Here is a 15,742-nt window from a genome sequence, read left to right as displayed (position 1 = left end):
TCAGACTCACCTTGTTTACTTTTGCTTATCTGGTTTCTTAAAGTGTACCCTTTTCGGTCATTTTCTTTTCTTTTCCAACTTTGTATCTCCAGCGCGTTGTATAGATTGGTGGGTTATGACCAAGAAGAACCAAGGGCTTTTCAATATAGTTCTAGCGTTTTCTAAAAGCACTTTTGAAGAGGATACATGTACGTACAGAGGCAGCGGAGGCAGGGCTGAGGCGCCCTCGCAGTCAGGATGGTCCGTCTGTCATTGCTGCCCAGGCTACACTACTCCTCAACGCACTGGAGTTTATCGGTCCCCAGATGTGAATCTGGCGTTACTTAAGAGCTTCCAGAACAGACCAGAACTCTAGAAAACGGTTCCTCCACAGTCCCATCGTCCGGAGCGGCATGTGGATCAGCACCTGTTTCCAGGTTCCAAAGGAGCTTGTTTTCAGCATCAGGGAGGAGAGCTTCGAGACAGCTGCACAGCCCCCTGCCCCGGACTCGGGCCCCACCACGCAGCGGGGGGGACCTGGCCCCCCGCCCCCGGCCATTTCCACCGAGCCTGCATAAACCTCTATTCTCGTGACTCTGCTCTCAGCACTTGGNCGCCCAGGCTCTCGCACAGGGCCCGCCTGGGGCGAGAGGCGCTGCTCGCCTGGACCTTCCCTCGGGCCAGTGCCGCCGGCCCACGTGAAGGCTCACCCGCAGGGTGAGCCTGAACCCCGGAACTGAAGGTGGGCATCATGGGCGCCGTGGAAGCTGCAAGGTCAAGGTTGGTCTTTCTCTGCGCCTCCCGGCTGTGCCTGCTTGGCTTCCTCATGATTTCTATAGTTTTTCTTTTTTCTTTTTCTTTTTGCTGTTTATTTATTTTTGTGAGAGAACATGAGCAGGGGTGGAGAGAGAGAGGGAGACACGGAATCCAAAGCTGGCTCCAGGCTCTGAGCGGTCAGCACAGGGCCGGATGCGAGGCGTGAACTCCGGAACCGCCAGATCATGACCATGACCTGAGCTGAAGTTGGTAGCCCAATGGATTGAGCCACCCGGGGGCCCCTACAGTTTTTTTTTTATTTTTAAACCCGACAGTTTTTTTCTGGAACTCTGGATTATCCTGATTTGAACAGTGCCAGTAAGGATAACTGACCATTTCAAGGTGACACAGGTAGTTTGTGAACCGAACTAGGGCAAAGGTAAGGCCTCGGTTGACGTCCCCCCGCCACGTGGTAGAAACAAACCACCTGTCCAAGACTGAATGCAGCACCAGTACATTCGTTCTAACGCCATCCCGCCACCCCACCTCATGAAAGCAGCCCCGACTGGGAGTTGAAGGCCTAATAGTGTATTTTATCGGCAGGCTTTACTTTAAATACCACTTATAAATTGTTTGTGCTCTACTTGAAATGAACGGAGAGTGAGACAAAAATCCCTGCTCAGCAGTGTCCTGCCTCCGTAGAGCACCGGGTCGTCAATAAAAATCCTCATAGGCTTATTTTTTTTTTTTAATCGTTTGCCCGCGTAATTGTTCATCTACAATGATTACACAAAGAACATAGTTTTACTTGGGTTAAAACAACTACAACTGTAAAGATTTTCTCTTCAGTTATTCTCCCAGAAAAAAGAAATTTGGCAGTAATTTTAATACGTTTAATAAGGGAGTATGTCTTCACTTTGAAAGGAAACACGAATATTAGGTGTTAAATTTCTTACTCGGTGCAGGTTCTTTTATATAATTTCTGATACCTAGGTTTTTTGTTGTCGTTTTTTTTCCCTTGCATGGATACCAAAGGCTGAATCCCAAAGGCTGATTGCAGGGGGTTGGGTGACAGAGTTGAGGGGTTAAACTTGGAGGAGCTAAGGGATAAATTTGGAGGGATAAGTAATCATTGTCAAGGAGAGATAAAATCGTGGCTGGGAAGACAAAAAGTACCCCAAACTGCTTCAAATATGAAGAGCAGGGCAAGGAATGAAATGATAGTTAAGAGCAAAGATAGTAGGAAGAGGTCTTATTGGGGTGCCAGGGTGGCTCAGTCAGTTGAATATCCGACTTCAGCTGAGGTCATGAACCCTATGATTGGTGAGTTCAAGCCCCGCATCGGGTCTGTGCTGACAGCCAGAGCCTGGGGTCTGCTTCTGATTCTGTGTCTCACTCTGTTCCTCCCCTACTTGCACTCTGTCTCTCTCGTGTCTCTCAAGAAAATAAAGATTAAAAAAAAAAATTAAAAAAAAAAAAGAGGTCTTATTTTAGTTCTGCACCTGGCCTCTACCAAAGGCCTAAAGAAGAGGCCTAAGGAGTGACGTTGAACTGAAAGCTAAAAGGATGCTACCTCAAGGCATCAGCCTTTTTTGCATAGTTTAGACACCTGTATTGTTAATGAATAGATTTCTGATTCCCTGTCTTATATTTTTTCTATTTTTCCTCACTCTGCCACAAAATAAATCTATTAACATGTGAGTATTTAAAATATCAAGATCATCTAGCATCTCTCCTTTTAGTGTTCTTCAATAAAAGAATGAACCTGGTAGGTCCATCGAACATTTCAATTTCAAAATAATCTATAGAACTTTTGCTATTCTGGCTGTCCTTCAGGTTTTCAAAGATTCCATAAAAGCACAGCCCCAAATTTCACAAAGCACTTTAGATGAGATTTGAAAACCATAAGCTTCAGGAGTTCTGTTATCTGGACTATAAATTTATGTTAATATTAAAAGTATATGCAATTATGTTCACTTGCTTAACAACTGTACTGTATTATTAGCTCACATCAACTTGAGAGAAAAATATGTGTGGCAAACTGATCAAGCAAGTCTTAAATTGGAAATTTGTGGAGGAAGGTGAATTACAACCTAAGATGTAGAATGGGACATTGAACTGCAATTCTCAGAAGTGCTATAGATAGTTTGTGAGCAGTACTCCTAACTTTGGCTGAGCTTGTCGGGAGTCATGTGAGTACTCAGTCACTGTGGAGTAAGAGTACACCTCAAAAACTGGACAGGACAAGGCGCTCTTGAGGTGACTCCCTCAAAAAGGATCTGATTTGTCTAAATACCTTGATTTCCTTAATTCCTCGGACCAATTTCGACTCTTGTGTTCCCAATTTCCTTCTGACTTCATGGCTCCCCTGGGCCCTCAACTTGTGATGACACTGTGTGTTTTCCCTGGTTCATCCCTGTAGCCTGGTGACCTAGTTTTTTGTTCTTTAGTTCAGCTTCAAAAATGCACCCCTTATTCTTTAATCTACCTCTCCCCACTTATTGTGATATCTTGCCTTGTGCTACCGATTTCATTAGATACGTTAAATACATTTCTGCTTCCTTCTTTATCAGTATGTGGCCTTTACCTTATGTACCTGCATAACCCCACAGAGTCTGAATTATCCTTTGGAGTTTTGACATGAACTACTCAGAGTCTGGCATTTGATTAATATAGTCAATTTTATGTAAGTAAAAGTCCATACATGACTAGCACTCAAGTTTGGTGGAATGAGTCTTAGGGACGGTAGAACAGCAGTGAAAGGGAGATGAGATCTGTCCTAAAAGAAAGAGATCTAATGTACAAAGTGGACTGTGCATTAAAAGTACACCTATGTGTTAAGCAGTATGTTAAAAAGGCTTTTGACAAGTAAGAGGAGAAAAAATAAATAAATGGTGTTGCTGAGAGATCCCGAGTGCTTAGAGAAAGAGAGGATACACCTGATGCTTTCCTAATATAGATTGTAACTCCAGTATTCGGGCTATTAGTGTCAGAAACATTATCTTCCTTTCTCATCTTTGAATCCCCCTTAGATTCTAGCAAAATGCTTTTGAATTGAAATTAGTCTTTGTTGGCAGTGTCTTTCTTCTAAATGTTGAACAGTTGATATATTCTTGATGTACCCAAGAAGAATCTTTTATGACTGAAGAGCTGGAAGAACCCACAGGGGAATGGTTACTCTGGCCTTTAATCCAGTCAGCGAAATGGAGATTGAAGAATTAACATTCATCAAACTCTTCCAAGCATTCTGCAGCCACCGTCTCACTGAGTCTTCTTAATATCCAATTGAAGGAGTATTTATTAGCCCTATTTTTCAGATGAAGAAGCAATGACTCAGAGATTAATACCTGTGATAGGCAGTAATTATTAACATAAGGAGTTTCAGAAACTCAGGAGTCCATACTCTATTGGGTCCACTGTGTTGTCCTTCAGTGGCTTATGATTAGAAAATGAGGAGAACCTTGGGAAATAAATGTCATTCCAGTGAGAAGAAAGCAGGAAGATTATCTGGAGCATGGGGCTTCTGGGAAGAAAATTTTCTTATGGACTCAAATTTCAAAAGAAAATGTGCACGTGGATAAAGGAAAGCTAAAGAGTTTCTTGAAGCCCTAAGGAAGGTACCAGGAAAGGCTCAGAATAAACACACATTTATGCAACTATTAAACAGAATCAAATGAATATATAAACACAATTTTTTCACAGAGGCTTGGTATAAGAAAGTAGGCAAAGTACAGATAGCCCTGTTGTTCAGAGAATGTATAATATCACACAATTTAAAGATAACACGGTCTGTTTTTATCTTTGTCACTGGGTTAAAAGGAAGTAATATTATTGTGAATTACACTGCAAGCATTATTAAGCTCTTGCTTCTCAGGGTAAAAAGTTGAATAAACAGCACTGAGAAAAGTCTTGGTAAGTTTTACAATTAAGTGTGAATAAAACTTGTGGATGTGATTCTGACATCCTTCTCGCTGTGCGTGGCGATGACATGGAGAATTGAGAGTGTGATACTATAGGAGCATAGAGGGCAAGTGTTGTCCTTAGGGAACAGAATGGAGGTACGTGGCACAGAGTTGGAACTGACTGTGTCTTTCCTTTTTTTTTTTTTTTTAATAATTTTCAAACAATGTGCACACTGCCTAGCACTTGGCGGAATTTAGTAAATGTCTTTTTTGTTCTAAATGGGAACAAGCATAATATCATACAGTTGGCAAGGTATATAGAGTGCTCGCAGCTTATGAGAGAGATGGCATTGTGACGCTAAGATATCAGGGTGACCCCAAGTGTAACTATTGTTATCACAATACATATTTTCAGTCCAGCCAGTGCTTCCCGGGGTTGTCCTTTCCCAGATGCTGCGTGAGGTGCTGAGATGTAGAGGTAAATGAAGCACTCTGTGTTCTCAAGTTTCCCACTGTCCTAAGCTAATAACAACCAGGCTGTGACTTAACAGAGATCTTTGTCTTTAGGAAAACACGTTCGTGAAGAGAAGGGACAGGTGTCCTAAGTAATAGCTGTCCTACGTACTGATGAACGTATGGATGCTTATGATATAAAGAGGGAGGCAAGTGAGGGTTTCAGCTGTCAGTCCATCATCAGAATCCTGGGCCTTAGAGCTGCACAAATTGCACCAGACAAGGCAGAGAAAAGCAAAGGAAGATGATGTTGTGTGTTTATTCTGTACCACCCACTGTTCTAAGAATTTGTATGTACTGCCTCATCTAATGCTCACGACAACAGTGGAAGTACATTGTTTTTGGTATACAAATGAGACAACCAAGGGATAGAAAAACGAAGTACTTTGCCCAATGCTAGTGGTAGTGCCTGATTTTTAACAGAGGCAGTTTGGCTGTATCACCATAATCTTACTTTTTACACTAAACCAAAATATAGTGATGTGTCTAATTAGGAAAACTGAAGAAAAAATGGTGAGCTTCTCTCACTATAGACTTTGTCTCTTTTTTTTTTTTTTTTCCACTACCCATTCTCTCTTCTAGGTACTTAGAACTCTGCTAAAAGCTCTGGGCCGAAGGGACGTAATCTCTAATAATCTCATTCATCCTAAAGTATTAAGGATCTAATGTTAGCTCTTCCCCAGAAACTTGTATTTTTAAAAGAGGATATCAAAGAGAGGGTAATGTATAATACACAAAAGGAGCAATGAAAAATTAAGGGGTGAGAAACGTCTAGTGGACTTTAGAGGGTGTGGCTCACTCTCCTGGAAGTACTGTAAACTTGGTCAATAGAGTGAGAAATATATTTTCAGAATACTTAGAAGATCCTTCTTTAAAAGATGAACTTTGAAATAGGTCATGAAAGAAGCAGTAGATTTGGATTCTCAGAGCAGGAGAGCTGGAAGCTTCCTGATCACAGGAAGAGTAAGAGAGGGTTTCTAAAACACAAATTTAACTATGATGAGCTCGGACAGTCCTAGAATCAATGAGTACATTCAGAAATATATTCCCAGATGGTACAGCAGATGAATACTTAGTACTCTCTACCATCTTACCTTTTAAAATTGTTTTCTACATACAAAAAGCAAATTGCTAACAAGTTAACACAGGGTCACAATTAGTTTTTCAATATTTTGTCCTGGAAACTTCACTTTTAAAACATAAACCTTTATGTGGAAGGCCTATACTGGACTCTATCTAAGGGGACTTCTTTATTAAAATCCCCAAATTTCTATTATACAGTTTAATTTGCAAGAAAGCTCTTTTATATTAACATGACCTATGGCATTTTAATATTATTTATTTCTAGAAGAATTTCATAGCCTTACAAACTAATTATAGTGGATGCTTAATTTGAGAAAATATTCCATGATAACCACATATGTATAATAAGTTGCAGTGATTTTCCAAGTTCTTTATCCAATCTGCCTCTTAGTAAAATGATAAGACCCTCTTGTGACTCATTCTTTTTCCCTATTTTTCAATTCTTTAACTTCCTGGAAGCTCCTCTGTTCTGGTGGTCGGGTAGAGAAGCATTCACCCAGAAAATGAACTTGAAAGACTCTCCCATGAGTTCTTGGTTCACTGTTTTGTTTTGTTTTTCCCATGTACTTTGCCTTGAAGGAAAGGCCAGAATGAATAAGACAAGGAGTAGATGAAACTAATTTTGCCGTGTTTATCTAGAACATCATAGGCCAGAAGATTAGTAAGTAAAGGGATAGGTTTTTTATTTTTCTAGAATTGTGCTTAAAGTATACATCTGCATATCATCCCAAATGTGTGTGGTAGGTTTGGGAGAGAAATTAAGAATGCTTTTCTACTTAATCAAAATAGTAATACCACTATGTCAATGTTTACTCCTAGTAAAGTAATAACTTGATTAGAACTTCTCTAAGGAGTGTTCTCCCTATAGTCATGGATAAAGCCATATAGAATGTCTATATTTCTAGGCCAAAACAAATTCAATATTGAAAATTTCATATAGTCCAATCCATTGATATATTAACCGGTTAATTCTTTCAGCATTCAAGGGACAGATATAGGAGGCCATCTCTTATTCTTATAAGAAAATGTGACAATTTCTTAAATAAAATAACAATCCATAAAAGTAATTTGAGACTAAAACTCTAAGTTCTGAATTGTGATGCCTCCAGCTTTGCTTTTCTTTTTCAAGGTCTCTTTGGCTATTCGAGGTCTTTGGCGGTTTCATACAAATTTTTAAATTTGTTTTTTAATATTTATTTTTGAGAGCGAGAGAGAGCGAGCAAGTGAGAGCAAGAGCACATGGGCAGGGCAGGGGCAGAGAGAGAGGGAGACACAGAATCTGAAGCAAGCTCCAGGCTCTAAGCTGTTGTCAGCACAGAGCCCAACCCACGGGCCCCAAACCCACAGACCGCAAAATCATGACCTGAGCCGAAGTCAGGCGCTTAACCAGCACAAGCGCCCTCTGGTTACATACAAATTTTAGGACTGTTTGTTGTAGCCCTGTGAAAAATGATACTGATTGCATTAAATGTGTAGACTGCTTTGAGTACTATAGACATTTTAACAATGTTTGTTATTCCAATCCATGAGTATGGAATGTCTTTCTATTTCTTTATGTCTTTTTCAGTATCTTTCCTCGGTGTTTCATAGTTTTCAAATTATATTATAAGGCTGTAGTGATCAAAACAGTATGGTACTGGCACAACATAGACACACAGATCAATGGAACAGAATAGAAAACTCAGAAATGAACCCACAACAGTATGGGCAGTTAATCTTTGACAAAGCAGGCAAGAATACTCAATGGGAAAAAGACAGTCTCTTCAACAAATGGTGTTGGAAAACCTTAATAGCAGTATGCAAAAGAGTGAAACTGAACTGCTTTCTCACACCATACGCAGAAATAAATTCAAAATGGATTAAAGACCTAAACGTGAAACATGAAACCATTAGACTCCTAGAGGAAAATACACACAGTAACCTCTTTGACATTGACCATAGCAGCTTCTTACTAGATAAGTCTCCTGAGGAAAGGGAAACAAGCAAAAATAAACTACTGGGACTTCATCAAAATAAAAACCTTCTGCACAGTGAAGGAAACACTCAACAAAACTGAAAGTCAACCTTTGGAATGGGACATGATATTTGCAAATGACATATTTGCTAAAGGGTGAGTATCCAAAAAATATATAGAATTTATAAAACTCAACACCCAAAAATGAATGCTCCAGTTAAAAAAGGGGAAGAAGACATGAATAGACACTTCCAAAGAAAACATACAGATGGCCAACAGACACATGAAAAGATGCTCAACAGCACTGATCATCAGGAAAATACAAATATACACAATGAGATATCACCTCACATGTCAGAATGTCTAAAACCAACAAAACAATAAATAACAGGTGTTTGGATGTGGAGAAAGAGGAGCCCTCCTGAACAGTTGGTGGGAATGCAAACTGGTGCAGCCACACTGGAAAACAGTATGGAGTACTTCACAAGGTTAAAAATAGAACTACTCTATGATCCAGCAATTGTACTGCTAGGTATTTAGTCAAAGAATACAAAAATACCAATTCAGTGGAATACATGCATTCCAATGTTTATAACAGTATTATCTGTAATAGTCAAACTGTGGAAACAGCCCAAGTGTCATCAGCTGATGAATGGATAAAGACGATGTGTGTGTGTATATATATGTGTGTGTACATATATATACACACATATATATACACACAATGAAATATTACTCAGCCATAAAAAAAGGAGATTTTGCCATTTGCAACAACATAGGTGGAGCTAGAGAGTATTATGCTAAGTGAAATAAGCCAGAGAAAGACAAATACCATATGATTTCATTCATACGTGGAATTTATAAAACAAGTGGTCAAAGGAGAGGGAAAAGAGAGGCAAATCAATAAAAAGACTCTTAACTATAGAGAACAAACTGATGGTTGTAAGAGGTTAGGTGGGTAGGGGGATGGGTTAAATAGGTGATGGAGATTAAAGAATGCACTTGTTATGAACACTAGGTGTTGTATGGGAGTGTTGAATCACTCTATTACACACCTGAAATTAATATTACACTGTATGTTAGGTAACTGGAACTTAAATAAAAATTTGAAAAGTTTTTTGAGAAAATTGGGCTCCTGAGTCTTTAAGCATCTGACTGTTGATTTCAGCTCAGGTCATGATCTCACAGACGTGAAATTGAGCCCTGGACTGGGCTTAGCATGGAACGTGGAGCCTGCTTAGGATCTTCTTTCTTTCTCTCTCTCTCTGCCCCATCCCTTGCTTGTGCTCTTTCTCTCTCTCAAATAAATAAACTTTAATTTTTTTTTGAGAAAGTAGAGATAAATTTTACTGATAAAAATAGGTGAGAAAGCCTTAAATGAAACATGAAGAAATAAATAATATAATGAAAAACTGATTTGTTATTATCAAGTAAAATGTATCCTGTAATATAGGTGTTTAAATATAAGGGACCCTATCAATAAAATATAATCTGTACAGAGTTACTATAGATGCCTTGAAAAGTTGCATATACATTCCTAAGAAACATTGATTTCAGGAATTATAAAAGCATTTTGATCTTTTTTTTTAAATTTTTTTTAATGTTTTATTTATTTCTAGGAGAGAGAGAGAGAGACAGCATGAGCAGGGGAGGGTCAGAGAGAGAGGGAGTCACAGACTGAAACAGGCTCCAGGCTCTGAGCTGGCAGTCAACACAGAGCCCGACGCGGGGCTCGAACCCACGCACCGCGAGATCATGACCTAAGCGAAAGTCGGACACTCAACCGACTAAGCCACCCAGGCGCCCCTGATCTTATTTTTTAATAAAAGAAACACTATCTTTTACAAACTAAAAGCCAGATAATTGTCCAAATATGTCCAAATTGTGTACAGATACTAGATTAAGGGTTTTCAACATGGAGGGAATTGCATCTATGAGACATACCTGAGAATAGATTTTAGTCTCTGTCAAGATAGAGAACAAATGTAATCCTCTGATTTCCTTCTCAACTCAACCCTTTAATGCTGCCTATGTACTGATGCCATGGAAACAAGAGTCACATTGCTACATCCTGAGAAACCCCTGGGAAAGAGGGTCAGATTGAGTGAAGGGAGATGCAGCAAGCCAGGGAGAAGAAAGTCTAGGGGTCAAGGGCAGGATAAAACCTTTTCACGGCATGCACACGTCTCTCCTGCACATATTACTGGGTGAGCCATTGTCCTCTCCTGTTCCACTGTGAGACAAATAACAGGCCACATTTGCCAAGAGCAGTTCAGGGATTGTTCCTTACACTGTCTGGGCTTAGTGAGTGGATTACAACAAGCACCCCAGTCAACTCAGGTGTTTTCCTTCCTTCATTCCTCACCCATCCTCCTTTAGACCCCATGGTCTAAGTGATTATAAGTTAGGGACATAGCTTTGCAGGAAAAGCAGTACCTGCGTGGGGATACAGGAAGATTTTCTTGGCCCAATCCATTTGTTGAGGGTTAACAAAGAATAATGGCTCTCATGACAGTAGCTTTTTACAGTGAACTTGGACCCAACACCTAAACTTACAGAAGGGGCACGTTACTGTCTGGACTTCCATCCCTCCCTCTGGGTGTATATTGCCAGGCAAGAAATATGAGATCCTAGGGAATAATAGCAAAATGAGGAATATAACTCCTTTAAAAGACAGAAAACTGACCAACTTACTCCTATGAAGTAGAACGGTCTGAGAAAATACCTTTTTAAAATCAGCACTACGTTTCTCAAAGAGGTAAGAAAAATTACTGATAAGAGGAAACAGAAGTTGTTTTTAAGAACTAATAGGAAAAATTAAGTGTGAAATAGCTTGGTAGATTAAAAACTCAGTAAAAAGATACTGAAGAGTAGAATGGATACAGCCACAGAATGAATAAGTTTTTGTAAAATCAGATGGATAAATTACTATTGGAGCCGACAAGAAAGGAAAAAGGGACATTTTTGTCCTTTTAATTTAAGAGATATGAAGGTGTAAAGGTAGAATTGTCAGCATCCATGTAGTAGGAATCTTGAAATGAGAGATAAAAATAAGTGGAAGAAAATAATTGTCAAGATAATCGTAGAGACTTTACCAAGTTTAAGAAAAATGAAATGCCTCAGGCTAAAATGACTTCAAGTGTGAAAGCATATCACTAAGGGGGGAAAATGCCAATGTCAAGATCTATTAACATGAAATTTAGGAAAATTAAAACCAAAGATCAAGAGTACAAAAAAGTAAGCAATGTTATGGAATAGGGCAACAACATAATGTTTTTCACCAATAGATATATAAGGACATTTATATCCTACAAAAAAGAAGTTCCATATTATTTTTAAAGATGTAACCCTCCTCCACATATACAAACTGTGTGTCTGATTAAAGAATTGGCATCATACAGACTTTTCTAACCTCAAGGCAATAAGATTAGATAATAATAATTAAGAAATAATAGCTTAAAAACTAAAAATTATACTCTTTAGTAACATTTGTGGTGATGAAGCCATAAAAATGACAGAATTCTTAGAACTGAATGAAAAAGCATGTCAAAATTTCATAAATACAGCTAAAGAAACACATAGAGAAAAAATGAAAGCATTAAGTATGTTTATCAAAAAGAAGGAATATAGAAAGTAAATGAGCAAAGCTTTCAATTTCATATGAGGAAAAGTTTCAGAATGAACTCAAAGAGATAAAAACTATTAAAGATACTAACAGACATTAATGACATAGAGAATAAAAGCAATAGGAAGATTAAGGAAAAATCCGTTTTTTTGTTTTGTTTAAACGTTTATATTTGAGAGAAAGAGAGTCGGGGAGTCAGGGAGAGAGAATCTGAAGCAGGCTGCACACAGTCATGGGATGCCTGAGTGGCTCAGTCTTTTGAGCATCTCACTCTTGGTTTCAGCTCAGGTCATGATCTCACTGTTCACAAGTTCGAGCCCCGTGTCCAGCTCTGCACTTAGAACACAAAGCCTGCTTGGAATAGTTTCTCCCTTTCCCTCTGCCCAGCCCCCTCACCAACCCCTGCTCGTGTGCACATGTGTGTATGCTCTTTCTCTCTCTCAAAATGAATAAACATAAAAACAATTATGTATAATATTGCAATATGTCACATCCAGGTTTATCCCAAGAGGACAAGTGTGCCTTGTCATTAAATCAGTCAACATAATTTGCCACACTAATGGATCATGAAAGAACATATAATTATTTTAAAAATTGAAAAAAGCATCTGATAAAATATTTAAAAACATATTTATAATAAAAATTCAGAGACAAAATAAAACCGTATTTAAAGTTAATAAAGGCTTTTTTCAAAAACTTAGATCAAATATTCAACTTAGTAAGAAAATTTGGATGAGCCTATTTTGTGATGAGAGACCAGATGGAGATGCCCCCTGTTATAACCATCATTCAAGACATTTTCAAAAGTCCTGGGCAATACAATAAGATAAGTAAAAAGAACAAGAACAGATATCTGAAGGGATGATCCAAACTCTGTGTATAGATTATATGATCATTTGCTAAGGAAAATCCCTCAAAAGCAACAGACAACCTTTAGAAATAACAGCAAAATAACCAGATACACAAGATTAACTTAGAAGTATTGTTTTCCTCTCTTCCAGTAATAGCATCATAATAAGTAGAATAAAGCAAAATATATCATAATGCATCTATAAAGCAGGTAAGAAATAAACATAAAAATCATTAAACAGAAAAGAATAAATAAGTGAAGAGATACAGTATGTTCATCAATACTGATTCATCTATAAATTCACATCAGTTCTAATAAAAACTGGTAGGATATTTATCAGAATTCTACAAACTCACTTTGAAATGTCTCAAGGAGGATGACTTGCACTACAGCATTTCACTCTATAAATCCACATTAATAAAGAATAAAATGTTGGTGTAGAAACACACAGCTCAATGAAACAAATCTATTACTTATGCAAACTCAGTGTATTAAGTAGCGCAAAACTCAGTAGAGAAGGGATAATAGTTTGCTAACTTTGTTGGAGTAACTGGCTCACTTTATGAAAAATAAAATTAAATTCTTACACTTAAAAAAAAGAAAAAAGGACAGGACAGGGGCTCCTGGGTGGCTCAGTCAGTTGGGCATCCTGCTCTTGATTTTGGCTCAGGTCGTGATACCAGGGTAGTGGGATCAAGCCCCAAGTTGGGCTCTGTGCTGAGCATGGAGCCTCCTTAAGGTTCATATTCTCTCTCTCTCTCTCTCTCTCTCTCTCGCTCTCTCTCTCTCTCATAAATAAATAAACAAACAAAAGACCTATGATAGATAAAAATATAGATCTAGAAAAATATAAGCTAATGGTTTTGTATCTTTGTGTAAAGAAGGATTTTTAAAATATCTAAATGAACCCAAATACACAAAAAATAGGGGAAAAAATGAATATATTGGACATAATATTTTGAATTGTTTAATGAAATAATTATAGGCAAAGCAAAAAAAATGACGTACTGAGTGATATCTGCAACATCTAAAACTAGAAAGTTTTATGTTGTCAGAAAATTATTTTTGAAATGTGATAAATACATACAATGGAATAATATTCAGCCTTAGAAAAGAAGGAAATCCTGTCATTTGCAACAACATGAATGAACATGGAGGGGATTATGCTAAGAAGTGAATAAGTGAATAAACCAGACACTGAAGGATGAATAGTACATGATCCCACTAATTTGAGGAATCTAAAATAGTCAAACTCCTAGAAACAGACAATAGAATGATGGTTGCCAGGAGGTGAGGCGGGGGGAATGAAAATGGTGAGGTATCAAAGGTTCAGAGTTTTCAGTTATTCAGGATTAAGATGTCCTAGAAATACCTCAGGAGCGTCGAGTCTATAGTTAATAATATTGCATTGTATACTTAAAATTTTGCTAAGTTTTACCATCAAAACAAATGATAAAAGAAGGTGGGAGAAAACTTTTGAAGGTGATGGATATGTTTATGGAATAGACTGTAGTGACAGTTTCATGATATATATTTATCTCCAAACATATCAAGTTGTGTACATTACATATGTACAATTTTTTTGCACATTGATCATATCTCAAAATGGTTTTAAAAGAAGAAAATCAAAAAGAAAAATACACAATTCAATAGAATAGTAGTCCACATATATATGGATAGGTGACTCCTAAGAGGGGAGTTTACTAACAAGTCCATGGAAAAAGTGCTCAGCCTCACTTGCTACTAATATGGATGCTCAGTGCAGTCAGTCTAGAGGGCGATCTGGCTGTTCAAGGTGAAATTTTCATAACTCAGCAATCTCTCCCCTCAGCATATTGTTCAGAGAAATACTTGTTTATAGTTGTTCATTGTAGTGGGTACTGGAGGCAACTTAGATGCCACTCCCCAGGGTAATAGATAAATGAATAGATGAAATTTTTTGGATATGCGGTTGCATGCTGTGTAATACTACACAGCCCTTAGACACAGCCCTTAGAAACAATGAGTTAGCAAATGAATTCCTCCTTGAACATGTGTAACTATTAAAAAATATTAAATGAAAAAAATAAAATATAAATCTATCATCTGTTAGACTTGTGCAAATCAAAAGCCCGTAGATACACAAAACAACACTACATATTTTGCAATAACTGTACATAGCTAAGGATATGAAATGGGAGTAGGGCTCCTGGCTTAAAGGAGAAAAATAAATGAAAACAAACAAAAAGGACCTTGCACATGTTAATAATGATGATGTGCCACGAACTGTGAAGTTTTATTAACTTCAGCTTCTGCCTCTGAATTCCATATTTTAAAAAAATCATTAGAAGTGCTTCTTCAAATACTACCTTCATCTCTTCCTCTCCATCACCATCATTTTGACGTTTTGAGCTAGGGATAAGCATGAATAGTTTGCAAAACTCCCCAGGTGACTGATTAGCTCCCTGGGGAAACTATGTGGGCATTGAAGCCACCAGAGATTGTATGTTCAAGTGCAGATTTGCAGATTTCTGGAGTCTATTTAATACCACTTAATGGGGCCCAGGGATCTGTTTATTAAACAAGAATCCCATGACATTTTCAATATGGGTGGTTTCTGCATCACACTCTGATAAGTACCATCTTAGTACACCAAAAGTAAACTCTTTTTAAGGATGAATAAGGTTGCTCATTATTACCATTATTTTAAATATTATTTTGAATACTCCAATAAATACAGCAGTATTTGAACTGTAAGTATAATCATAAACATCAGAAACAAATAGGTAATATATCACTGTTTCACTCTGGCATACAGAGGAAAATTTGTAATAAGCTCCATTTCAGCCTGTAGATACATCCTGCCTTCTGTGCTACATAAGACAAAGAAAGAAGGCACGGCTAAGACAAAGAAAGAAGGCATGGCATGGACATCAGTTGGGGTCAGCACTGAGTTTCTGGAGTTGGTTAGTCCAATACAGTAGTCCAAGGAATGTAAACAAATTTGGTCTTCTAGAAGTCTTTCCTATGTCAGATCTAGCAGATGGAGCAGATGTGCCAAAGAGCAAGCCCATAGTATTTTAGTTTTGATTGATTGATGT

At 38.0% G+C, this 15,742-nt stretch overlaps 1 long non-coding RNA gene across 1 annotated transcript in view; it reads left to right on the top strand.

Annotated features, from left to right (window-relative positions):
• Window positions 1–619: 619 nt before the first annotated feature.
• The window catches only part of LOC144245804 (uncharacterized), a 70,519-nt gene continuing 55,396 nt past the window's right edge, over window positions 620–15,742 (top strand). The window contains exon 1 of the long non-coding RNA XR_013339428.1: window positions 620–759. This is a non-coding gene — a long non-coding RNA (uncharacterized LOC144245804). The remainder of the gene's footprint in view (window positions 760–15,742) is intronic.

The sequence above is a fragment of the Crocuta crocuta genome, unplaced genomic scaffold, assembly GCF_008692635.1.
Source record: "Crocuta crocuta isolate KB4526 unplaced genomic scaffold, BGI_CrCroc_1.0 scaffold108, whole genome shotgun sequence".
Lineage (NCBI taxonomy): Eukaryota > Metazoa > Chordata > Mammalia > Carnivora > Hyaenidae > Crocuta > Crocuta crocuta.
This window is presented reverse-complemented; position numbering and strand designations above follow the sequence as displayed.